At 57.0% G+C, this 8,848-nt stretch overlaps 1 long non-coding RNA gene across 2 annotated transcripts; it reads right to left on the bottom strand.

Moving 5' to 3' along the window:
* Positions 1-164: 164 nt before the first annotated feature.
* Positions 165-7,473, bottom strand: LOC142028383 (uncharacterized). 2 transcript variants are annotated; one of them, XR_012649567.1, is made up of 3 exons: positions 7,280-7,473; positions 6,228-6,762; positions 165-702 (listed from the first exon to the last, which is right to left on the bottom strand). It is a non-coding gene; the product is annotated as an uncharacterized LOC142028383 (long non-coding RNA). The 2 variants fall into 2 exon arrangements; XR_012649566.1 differs by lacking the exon at positions 165-702 and adding an exon at positions 3,300-3,957.
* Between the last annotated feature and the right edge of the window lie 1,375 nt (positions 7,474-8,848).

Consider the following 8,848-nt stretch of genomic DNA (forward strand, 5'->3'; position numbering starts at 1 on the left):
AAATTACACACTGTAGGTTAAAGGAAAAAATACATTACTGAAGCAGTAACTCATCAAAAACACCTCAGGACTCACTGTCACTAGTTACAAGGCTACTAATGCTTCCTGGGAAAGCCTGGAAAACACACAGATGCGATGCCCGTTTTGTCCTGTTTTGTCCACGTCTCTTCTTTGACCTTGATTGCTTTTAGTACAGATGCTAATTATCTCCGTAACGTTTTTGAGTACTACTAGAAGATATTTAAAAAAAAATCATTGACTGTAAAAGCATAAAGGTTTTATCATGAAAACAAAGTCTGTTTCTTCTGAACAGCTGAACTCTTACGAACAGTTTCTTCCCTCTTTTAGGACAAAATTATTTTCACAGTATCATTTACTAGCAAGCACACAGCAACAGAAGATTATGCTTTCAGGAAGAGAAAATAAACTGCGGGAAGTAAACTTTGTATAGGTGTAACATGCTCCAGAACAGAACTTATTTTTAGTATTTCTGTTAAAATATTTCATGTAAAAAAAAGTAGAAGGAGAGTTGGCACACTCTCAACATTAAAGTCCGTACCGCAAGTACCTTTGGAAAAATGCAGACACACATCGTAGGCGTACCTTGTACTTGCAGGCCACTACGGAATCTTTCCATCCGTCTCGTACCGTCACGGCAGAAGAAAGGGCAACCACGGCGAAACGGTGCCAGCTGACATCCAGCTGAGAGAAGAAAAGAAAAACATTAGCACAAAGCTGGGTAGGAACCCAAAGCTGCCCTTTTTTTTTTTGTGAAGGTTTGTGAAGACAGTACGACTGAGCGGAGGAAAAAGTATTTTTGCGTCATCTTCGGTACAGCTGTTGACACAGGCCACTAAAGCTTCTGCATTTTTCAGACAAACGTGCCTTTTTTTTTTCCTTTCTTTTTTGACTCATCGGCAACTTTACTTTCACTAGAACTCACTTTCCTGGATACACGCAGGTGACACACATAGAGACCTACCTACATTTTCTCAAGCCTTAGTACAGCCGAGGCTTCATCACCCTATACGTCCCAAGTTGAGTATTTTTGCTAAAGAGCACAGCAACACATCTGTCCTTGTGAACTGCCTCGTTGCAAAAAAGGAATCACTTTTTCCAGGCCGTTGCTCCGAACGGGCAAGATCTTTTAAAACCGCAGCTGTGCCACCAAACCCGCTCAGGGTCCCTCCTAGCTTTTGACCGCCCTGAGATTTAACAGGCACACGCTCCATTCCATCTTCCAACAGCAAAAATAGGCTAACGCTCTCGGACCCAGAGCGCAACCCTACGCACACAGCCTGCTGTTTTGATGAGGAGCCACCCAGCATCCCTGCGAGCACAGCTGCACGCGCCAGATCGGTTTCCCCTATGCCGCGAGTTACCGGTTTCGGTGAACGTAGTTTCTGACGCTTTAAACCGAAAACCGTATCTCGATGCTTCGCCACAGTAGAAACGACCCATCGCCAGAACGCTACAAAAACGCAGTAACACCAATTGCAAACCCACAGCAGCAACAGCTCCAGAAATATTTAGACCAGGAACAAGGGAGAAAAATAAAACAGCTTCATCTCACGCACAGGGGAGCGGCAGGCAGAGAAAAGGGTCGGCATTCTGAGCCCTTACAGAAAACGGGCATTCTCCTTCCGTTCCTCAGCCCGTCCGTCAAGGTCTAAATACCGCAACACTACTACGGCAACGTCGAGAGTAGGGAACAGCAGCCCTGCCGCTGGACTTGCCGCTGACCCATGCTATTTACGTAGCAGGACGCGTAAGCAGAGGGACGCGTTTTGCCACACGCAGCCCTGAACTTCCTGAAAATTTACGTTTACAAAAAAAGCCACTTGGAACATATTGCCAAACAACATTCGGCAAGAAAGCTTTGATGCGTTTGACACACGCAAGTTTTTGGTCACTTGCTATTTGCTTCCTGTTGCTGCTGCTGTTCTTCCTTCAGAAATTCTACTCGTAGCCCAGTTATTCACTACTGGTTCAAGCATTTGCCTTCCTGGTATTACCAGCACATTCACAGAGGCAAGTAACTTAATTGCTCTTCTACAATTATCCAAACGACAATTACAGCCATGAAAGAGAAGGAGAGGTCAGGCAGCAGAAGAGCTCTGCAGGCTGGCACCAGTCAATATTGCACTCTCTAAAAACAAACAACAACAAAACAAAACCGTGACCCTGTATCCTTCTTTTTTTTTTTTTTTTTTTTTCCCTTCTTCTTTCAGAGCTCATCCCTGCCTCAGCATTTTGTCTTGTCAGAGCACGAAGCGCAGGTGATCCGTACCCTGACGACTTCTGCGTGTGATGAACGCCTGTTCAGAAATAGTCCAGATCTGCAAGACTGGTGTCATTTCTATGGTTTTAATCATCATAACTCACATTTTATTTACTCACGCATTTGTGAGGAAACTAATTAACTCTTAGACACTGCCTCTCCTTTTTTTGGGGGGTGGGGGTGGAAATGTGTTAGAGACTGAAAAACATTACAATTCAGAGCTCCCAACCACGAGGGAGTGGTGGAGAAATCAATGAAAGCAAAGACCAACAGCAGCAACATCAACTGGAAGTTGGCTTTCATTCCGATCACGTACTTAAGCGACTCTCCTTGCAAGTCTATGCCTCGGTCCTAGGAATGACTAGTCCCTTTTTGGAAGGACAAACTTTTTCACTTAAAAGTCCTAGACTGAAGACTCCGCTGAACGGAATGGGGATTGTCCCACGGGACAACATGCCGTCAACACTCTTAATGGGGAAGGAAAAAAAAAAACCCAAATAAAAATCAAGTTTAAGTACCAGTTCCCATCACGTTTCACTCATTACATTTCTGCTGGCATCTAGGTGCTCAAAAATGAACTACAGGGACACCACATATTCCTGAAAATTCAGTTATACATAAAAAAATAAAAGGCTATTTCCAACTTGCCCATAAAAATCAGTATGAACAGAGAGGAGAGAAACACTCGACCCTGAAGAAGCTAACAGGCAGCTCTGAATTTACCAGACAGGAAATTTCATTCTTTCCCCTGAAACAAAAACACATCAAGGGACCAGTTCAGGAACAGGGCGCGATCTGTTAACAGCAATTTTTCCATCGTCTTTTCTGCACTAGCAGCAAATTTGCCTTCCCTGTGGGTTTAACGTGGAGCATCTGTAGTGCCCTCGAACTCGCAAGTGTTTCTCTCCGCCCCCCCAGCCCGATACGTGCGATTACCTGAGCAGCAAGCGGAATTAACCACGCAGGATTTTCTTCGTGTGACGCAGGAGGTGACACTGGGAGAAGAGGAGACAAAGAAATGAACCTGCTTGTCACACCCAGCCAACGGTGAAAAGACAGGGGAGGATTCTGCCGGAAGGGCTCTGCACCCCAGGAGCTCCCGCCGGCCAGTTTCTCTCCCCTTTGCCCGGTACCGAGGGGACAACGACACCTCGCCCGCGTCCCCTCGCGGGGGGGGGGCTGCCCCAGGTGAGCCGGGGGACCCCCACCTCGCTTCTGCCCGCGGGAACGGACCGGGAGAGACACTCCACGCAGAGAGAGGAGCGTGGCGTGGATTGCATGCCCGAGGGAAGAGGCCGGGCTCCCCGCTGGCAGAAGGACAACTCACCTCCCTGCTGCTCGGAGCTGCTTGCTGCGGACAGCCCTGCCTGCGCCTGGCCGCTCTTCGGCCGTGCTGGGAGCGCGGTCCGGCCAACGGACGCCCCAGCGAAAAGACGCTCCAGCTAATCGCGCCTCCTGCTCGTTACAGCTGCAGGTACTTTTGCCTCTGGCTAATGCATGCTCCAGACAGCGGACACCCCGCCTCGTTCCAGCTCCCGCTTGCTACAGTTCTGGCTCCTTGAAGCCCCAGCTCCGCACTGGAGCTCCGGCTGATTTCAGCTGCTTCTCCTTACAAGCTCCAGCTACGTGCAACGGTCCGGGCTTTCCATAAGGTTATCTATCAACTGCTGTCAAAACTGGAGCATTAGGATTAAACATCAGAGTTACACGCCAAGTAAATATCCGTTAGTTTGGGCGATTAATTACTTAACGACTATTCTGAGCGGCGCAGAAAGAAGAGCTGGACTCAAAGAGGGCACGTGGGGTCTGAAAAGCACCTTTCCCCCCCGCAGACCATCACAGATGTTGAGTTCGGCCTGCTGCGTGCCGGTCTCCCGAACTTCGGCGTCCGACACAACCAGACCCCCATCTCCGGGGAGGGACCACGCACCCTACCTGCCCCCCGCTTCCCCCCGCAGCCCCCAACACCCTCCCACCCGCCTGCAAAACCAGCCAAGCCGGCTCCCGCTTTTGGCCCCCACACCAGCTGACTCGGGGCCCATTTGGGAGCCAAAAAACCTGGATGCTGAGCCTGTTCTCAAGGCCCAAACACGCAGGGCCGGACCTCTGTTTCTGGGCCCAAAGCCGCGCAGCTCGGTCTGTTTCCGAGCCCCCAAATCAGCCACGCGAGCCTGTTCTCAAGCCCCAGGAACAGAAAACTTGTTCTCCATTTCTGACCCTGCAGTGCCCACGGGCGACGCCGAGCATAGCCACCCCACAGCCCTGCACCCCCGGGGCCCCACACGTAGTTTCGGGGAGTGCTCGGGACCTGCGGAGGGCCCGGCCCCACGCCTCTGCGGGGCAGCCCCAGCACAGGCAGGGCATCGCTTCACGATTGCCGTTTCAGGCTTTATTTCCCCGCCACCAGCGGCACGGCCAGGCCCCCACCCCAACCCCCCCAGCCGAAGCACCCCCGCGGGTAGCCGGGCCCAGCCACCCGGAAAACAAGAAAACCAAAGAGGGAACAACAAGACAGACAACGTGGGGAAAGGCAAGGAGAAGGACACAGAAACAGAGAGAGCGCGGGAGGGATAGGGAGCAGGACAGAGAGATGGAGCAAGAAAGGAAAAAAGGACGGGAGGCAGAACCAAGGGAAAGAGAGACAAGGACAGGGAGCAGGACAAAGGGACGGAAGAGGAAAAAAAAAATAGCAACGGGCTGCAGGACAGAGATGAAGGGATTAAATAGACACAGGGAGCATGACAGAAAAACAGAGAGGAGACAGACAAAAGGGACAAAGAGCAGGCCAGCACTGGAGGGGAAAAAACCAACTGCGATGGGCAGTGGGAGAGAGATACGGAAAAAGAAAAAAATACTGAGGAACAGAAAAAAGAAAGAAGCGACAGCTAGCTGGACAGGGGGACACAGTTAGAAAGGGCGGGAGAGGGAATGGGGCAGAGAAAGACAGACAGAAAAGGTAGCAAAAGAAAGCAAGGCAGAGGGACAGCAAACAGGGCGGGGGGGGAAGGGACAGGGGTCTGGACAGAGATGGAGAAATAAGCAGCAGGGACAGAGAAAAAGAGACAGAAAGAGGGACAGGGAACATGGCAGAGAAGGAAAAATCAGGACAGCGGCAGGACGGAGATCAAAAACTGGGACGGTCCTCAGGACAGAGAGGAATACGAATACGAGCAGGGAGCGGGCCAAAGGGATACAGCGAGAAACAACGGGACAGGAAGCAAGACAGCGCGACAGACAAGAACAATGACAACGAGAGAGAGAGAGAGCGCGCGAGAGAGCGCGCGTGAGAAGCACAGGGGGTTGGGAAATTTAGAAAGCGAGGTATCAGGAGCCCTGCAGAGAGAGGGAGGGTGAATAAAAAAGGGGCAGGAAGCAGCACAAAGGGTCACAGAGAGTAAGAGATGAACAGGAAGGAGGACAGGGACAGTGAGATCCAGAATGACAAAAATAAACAGCAACGGCGAGCAAGACAAAGGGATAGAGAGAGAAACAGAAAGTAGGAAGAAGAGAGATAGGAAGGCAGGGACACAGAGCGGCACGTACAGGTGCAGAGAGGAAAAGAACGCCAGGGGAACAGGCCAGAGAAATTGGGAGGCGGGGAAAGAGGCGGATGCAGATCAGGACAAGGAGATGGAAAAGGAAAAAACAGCGACTGGCTGCAGGACAAAGACGGGGCGGGGAGAGGGAGAGGGAGCAGGACAAGAACGCAGAGAGAAAAAGAAAGGGGGGCAGTCGAAGGAGAGAGAGAGGGGAAGGGGGGGGAGGAAGAAGGAGCAGGACAAGAGAATAGACAGAAGAGGAGAGGTACAGGGAAGCAAAATAAAAATAATAATAAAAAACAAACGTCACAGCAGCATGAGAAAGCAAGGGCGTCAGGAGAGGGGGAGGGAGGGAGGGACCGGGAGGCACAAGAGGAGCGACAGGGCCCCGGAGGCCCAGGACTCACCACAGCTCTCGCTCTTGGAGCTGCCAGGAGACCTTGCCAGTTCAGACGCTTCTTTCTCCTTCTCTCCTCCCTTCCTCTTCTGTAACTCCAGTCGCTTGGCTGTCCTCCACATAACGGAACACGCGAGCGTCTCGCGGCTCTTACGAGATGAGGCCTCCTAGACACGTAGCCTCGCTCGCTCGCTCACTACGTGGCCGTACCGCGCTGCTGGTCACGCATACAGACCCTGGCAGCCTGACCTGCTGCGGACTATGAGGAGGGATCCTCCCACACCCAGAGAGGCAGGCTCTCTCTTGCCTGCAGCGGGAGGCAGCTGCCAGCCAGATGGCCTTCCATTTCTTCTTCTTTACTTTTCTGTGGCCTCTCCAGCTTCAGCAGCTCCCGTCCACAGCCAGTAAGCGCTCCGCCTGTCCCTCTGTGCTCCCGCGCCGCGAGGAGAGGGAGGCCAGGCAGAGACAGCCCACGCGAGCCTGAGGCTGCTGCAGTCAACGGCATCCCGGGGGACGAACGGGCAACTGCACTCACAGCGTGGCCTCTGGGAGAGGGAAAGAGGCAGCAGCGACCGTTATTACTGTAGCTCGACCCTGGCCGGAGCCCCTCCTTCCGCAGGGGCTTCCGCAGACGCCGCTCGTTCCCCGCGCCGCTGCTAACGGCACCCACATTCAGGGAGACTTGAGAACATCGGAGGGCCAGCTTGCTGCCCTCACGACAGGGCTCGGGGGCTGCCTGCGGCTACAGCACAGGCTTCAGGGGAGGGGCTGGAGCTGGGGGCAGCCGCACGGGCCGAGCGGGGCCGGGGGAAGGCGCCGGGGGAGCTCCGGCGACTCGGGGAGGCGCCCGCTGGCCGCGCCTGGGGGGTGCCCGCCTCCGTCCCCTCTTCCCTTCTATCGGCTCTCGGGGAACTGCCCGGCGCTGCCCTGGCCCGGCTCGCCTCCGGCGGACCGGGAGCCTGCCGCGGCGGCCGCTTCGCAGCTTCCCGTCCCGCCAGCGCCCGGCGGCCAGCGGGCAGGAGGCACCCCCCCGCCCCCGCCGGAGGGGATCGCTCGCCTCACCCGCGGTCCCGGCGCTCGCCCGCTGCCGCCGAGACCCGCGCCCTGCGCGCCACCACGCTGCTCCCGGACACCGCGCATGCGCCGGAGGGGCCGGAGCCGACGAGCGAACGCCGGGCTGCCCCACGCGCAGGACCGCGCATGCGCCCGGGAGGCGCGTCCGCGCGGCTGGTCGGGGAGCGGGTGCAGCGGGAAGCCCGCGGAAAACCACACGAAACCGGCAACGCTCCTGCGTCTGACCTGGTCGGACTCCGGGGGCCGCGGCGGCAGCAAGGACTACGCCGCGCCCGAGAGCCACGCTGCCGCCCGGCCGCCGAGTCCGCGAAAACTACAGCTCCCGGCATGCCCCGGGAGGCAGCCTGCCCTGCTGCCTGACCCCGAGGGGAAGCCGCTTCCGTTTCCGCCCACCCCCACGCCGGCGCAGCCGCAGTTCCCGCCGAGCCCCCAGCGCCGCTCCGGGCAGCTCCGGCGCGCTTTCGCCGACCGGCTCCGGCACGGCGCGGCGCGGCACCCCCCCGCCCGGCTCCGGCTCCGGGCAGCGGCCGCCGCCGCTCCGTGCGTCCCACACAGACCCCGCCGTCCTCCTCGGCGCTTTCCCCGGAACCCGCCGGCCGGCTGCGCAGCCCCGCCACTGGGCCCGGTGAGCACCCTCCCCCCCTGCGCGCGCACGTGGTCCCAGCCGCCCTGTGAGCCCCCCCCCCCCCCGCGCGCACGTGGTCCCAGCCCCCCTGTGAGCCCCCCCCCCCCCGCGCGCACTTGCTCCCAGCCCCCCTGTGAGCCCCCCCCCCGCGCGCACGTGGTCCTAGCCGCCCTGCGCCCCCCCCCCCCCGCACGCACTTGCTCCCAGCCCCCCTGTGAGCCCCCCCCCCGCGCGCACGTGGTCCTAGCCGCCCTGCGCCCCCCCCCCCCCGCACGCACTTGCTCCCAGCCCCCCTGTGAGCCCCCCCCCCCCGCGCGCACGTGGTCCCAGCCGCCCTGTGAGCCCCCAGGGCTCCCCCCCGGCCTCTGCACCGGCGGCCCCCACCTCCCCCGGGCCACCCCCGCCTCCGACGTTCGCCGTCCGAGGGGCGCCCGGCCCCGCTCACCTTCTCCCGAGGGGCAGCCACAGCCCGGCCACCGCTCCGCTCCGCTCCTGCCTCGGCTCCCACCGGCCCCGCCCCGGCCCCTCCCCCGGCAGCCCCCCCTTGCCAGGGAGGGGCCGGCCCCATCAGCCTCACTGCCAGCACCTGCGGCTCCTCCAGCCCCGGCCCGCAGCTGGGGGACCGAAACCCGGAACAAAACTCCTCAACACCCATGGGAAGTTAAGCAGCAGGCACTTCCTTGATTGAATGAAAGGTGGCAAGAGTCATCTCATTTGGAAGGGGTGTTAACTGGGGTCAAAATACAGATTTTAATACCCATCTTATTTTAGGCCTAAGACTTGGCGATTGCCAGGTATCATCTTTTCCATTTACCCGGGTCCACCAGCGAGGCCACAAGGGAGATTTCTTCCAGAGAGAGGAGAGAGTTATTAAGGCTGAAGTCCACGATTTGCCTTTCTCCTTCATGAAAAGGTGAGTGGATCATATATCA

Source organism: Buteo buteo, unplaced genomic scaffold (genome assembly GCF_964188355.1).
Source record: "Buteo buteo unplaced genomic scaffold, bButBut1.hap1.1 HAP1_SCAFFOLD_320, whole genome shotgun sequence".
In the NCBI taxonomy this organism is placed as follows: domain Eukaryota; kingdom Metazoa; phylum Chordata; class Aves; order Accipitriformes; family Accipitridae; genus Buteo; species Buteo buteo.